Below are 3584 nucleotides of genomic sequence, written 5' to 3' on the forward strand. Positions count from 1 at the left end.
ACATATCTACAAAAAACCCCTAAAATTGTTGCATCTAGACTTATTTGGTCCAACTAGAACCTCAAGTCTAGGAGGAAAACAATATACTTTTGTAATAGTGGATGATTATTCAAGATTCACTTGGGTATTATTTCTAGCAAACAAAGATGAAGCCTATGACATGCTTATTACATTATGTAAGAAATTACAAAATGAAAAAGGGCTATAATATAACCAGCTTTAGGAGTGATCAAGGTAGGGAATTTAAAAACAAAAATGTTGAAAAATTCAGTAATGAATATAGAATAAACCATAATTTTTCTGCACCTAGTACTCCAAAACAAAATGGAGTTGTAGAAAGAAAAAATAGAACTCTACAAGAAATGGCGAGAACAATGTTGAATGAAAATAATTTACCTAAATACTTTTGGACAGAAGCTATAAATACAGCATTCTACATTATAAATAGGGTATCAATAAGATCAAAAATAGACAAAACACCATATGAACTTTGGAAATAAAGAAAACCTAATATTTCCTACTTTCATGTATTTGGATGCAGATGTTTTATTCTTAATACTAAAGATGATCTAGGAAAATTTGATGCAAAATCTGATGAAGGTATCTTCCTAGGGTACTCTATAAATAGTACAGCTTTTAGGGTTTATAATAAAATAACCTTTACTATTATGGAATCAATGCATATAACATTTGATGAATCAAACAATCGTGACAATAAAAATGAGAATGATGAAAAAGAAGACACTCCACAAAAAGAAGAAGGTCTTGAAATAAAAGAAGAAATCAATAATGATGCTCCAAATGAAAACTTTATAGAAAATCTGAAGCTTCCTAAAGAATGGAGATATGGTAAAAATCACCCAAAAGAACAAATTCTTGGTGAAACATCAAAAGGAATAACCACTATAGCCTCATTAAAGAATATCTGCAACCATTATGCTTTTTTATCTCAAGATGAACCCAAGAATATTGAAGAAGCCTTAAAAATGACTCTTGGATCATAGCTATGCAGGAGGAACTAAATCAATTTGAAAGAAATCAAGTATGGAAACTTATACCTAAACCCAAAGACAAGTCAATCATAGGAACTAAATGGGTGTTTAGAAATAAAAAGGATAAAACTAGAGTAGTTGTAAGAAATAAAGCTAAACTTGTAGCATAAGGTTACAATCAAGAAGAAGGCATTGATTATGAAGAAACCTTTGCCCCTGTAGCATGAATGGAAGCAATAAGGATGCTTCTTGCCTATGCACCCTATAAAGACTTCAAATTATACCAAATGGATATAAAAAGTGCATTTTTAAATGGCTATATTAATGAAGAAGTCTATGTTAAACAACCTCCAGGTTTTGAAGACTCTAAAAATCCAAATCATGTATTTAAGTTAACTAAGACCCTATATGGATTGAAACAAGCTCCTAGAGCTTGGTATGATAGGCTAAGCAAATTTCTACTCCAAAGTAATTTTTCAAGAGGAAAGATAAACAACACTTTATTTATAAAAACCAAAGATAATAATATGCTTATAGTTCAAATTTATGTTGATGATATTATATTTGGAGCTACTCATGAAGATTTGTGTAACGAATTTGCTAAAACTATGCAGAGAGAGTTTGAAATGAGCATGATGAGAGAATTAAATTACTTTCTAGGTTTGTAAATCAAACAAGCTAAAAATGGAACTTTCATAAATCAAACTAAGCATATTAAAGACATGTTAAAGAAGTTTGATATGGAAGAAAGTAAACCTATAGGAACACCCATAAGCACTTCAACTAGTCTAGACAAAGATGAAAAAGGGAAACAAGTTGATACCAAACATTATCGAGGTATGATAGGAAGTTTACTTTACTTAATAACAAGTAGACCTGATATAATGTTCAGTGTGTGTATGTGTGCTAAGTTCCAATCGGCACCTAAGGAATCACATCAAACAGTAGTAAAATGGATCCTTAGATATTTGCTAGGCACACTGGATTTAGGGTTATGGTATCCAAAAGAAACTGATTTCAAAATGATGATTTATTCAGATGCAGATTATGCAGGATGCAAAATAGATAGAAAAAACACTCCACTTTTTAGGACACTCATTAGTTTCATGGTTTTCAAAGAAACAAAATTTCGTAGCATTATCTATAGCTGAAGTAGAATACATAACAGCTGGGAGCTGTTGTACTCAAATTTTATACATGAAACAACAATTAAAGGACTGCAAAATTCAATACCAAACAATCCAAATAAAATGCGATAATACAAGCACGATAAATATTTCAAAGAATCCGGTATCACATTCAAGAAGTGTGAAATATTTTCTGACCACAAGAGTTTGAAGTACTTTTTTCACTCAAAAGGAACTAAATACGAGACAGAGAAGGTGGTTGGAGTTAATTGAAGATTTCGATTGTACCATCAGTTATCACCCAGGGAAAGCAAACGTGGTAGCTGATGCGTTAAACAAAAAATTCAGGGAACCAATGTTGGCAGCTCTGGAGATCCTGTATCCAATCATAATGGATCTGGAGAGACTCAGCATTGAGTTAGTTGAAAGTGGTTCCTAGACTCACATTGCTAGTATAGTGGTGCAGCCTACTCTGCAAAAAAGAATTAAAGCTGGTCAGAAAGAAGACTCAGAATTAGCAGAGGTGATGGATAGAGTGCAGAATGCTCAGGGGGAGGAATTCAGTGTTGCAGATGGCGGCGCTTTGCAATTCCGTTCTAGATTATGTGTTCCTGTCGATATGGATATTAGGAGGACCATTCTCGAGGAGGCTCACAGATCTTTGTATACAGTTCATCCACGTAGTTCGAAGATATACAGAGATCTACGAAAGTCGTACTGGTAGAGTGGTATGAAGAGAGAGATTGCCGAGTATGTAGCCTAGTGTCTGATGTGCCAGCAGGTATAAGCTAAGCACCAGAGGCCGGTAGGCCAGTTGTAGTTGCTATTTATCCTAGAGTGGAAGTGGGATCATATATCCATGGACTTCGTTTTAGGGCAGCCGTTGACATCACATGCTTAGAATGCCGTCTGGGTAATTGTTGACCATTTGACTCAGACCGCCCACTTTTTACCTATCAAGATCAGCTACTCCCTTAACTGTTTGGTGGAGATTTACATTCAAGAGATAGTTCGTTCTTATGGGGTGCCAGTATCGATTGTGTCAGATCGAGACCCACGTTTTCCGTCACGTTCTTGGAGAAGCTTGTAGGAAGCACTAGGGTTTCAGTTATCATTTAGCATGACATTTCATCCTCAGTCAGATAGGCACACCGAGAGGATGATACAGATATTGGAGGATATGCTCTGAGCGTGCGTATTGGATTTTGGGGGTAGCTGGACTCAGTTTATGCCATTGGTAGAATTTGCATATAATAACAGCTATTAGACCAATATTGGCATGGTACCATTTGAGGATTTGTATGGTAGGAGATGACGTTCTCCTTTATTTTGGGATAAACTGGGTGGGCGGCGAGTAGTGGAGCTAGAGCTTGTGCAGCAAGCGCGTGATAAGGTTCAGTTTATCAGAGACAGGATCAGTGTAGTTCAGAGCCGACAGAAAAGTTATGCTAATAATCACCACAGG

The sequence above is a fragment of the Malania oleifera genome, chromosome 4, assembly GCF_029873635.1.
Source record: "Malania oleifera isolate guangnan ecotype guangnan chromosome 4, ASM2987363v1, whole genome shotgun sequence".
Lineage (NCBI taxonomy): Eukaryota > Viridiplantae > Streptophyta > Magnoliopsida > Santalales > Ximeniaceae > Malania > Malania oleifera.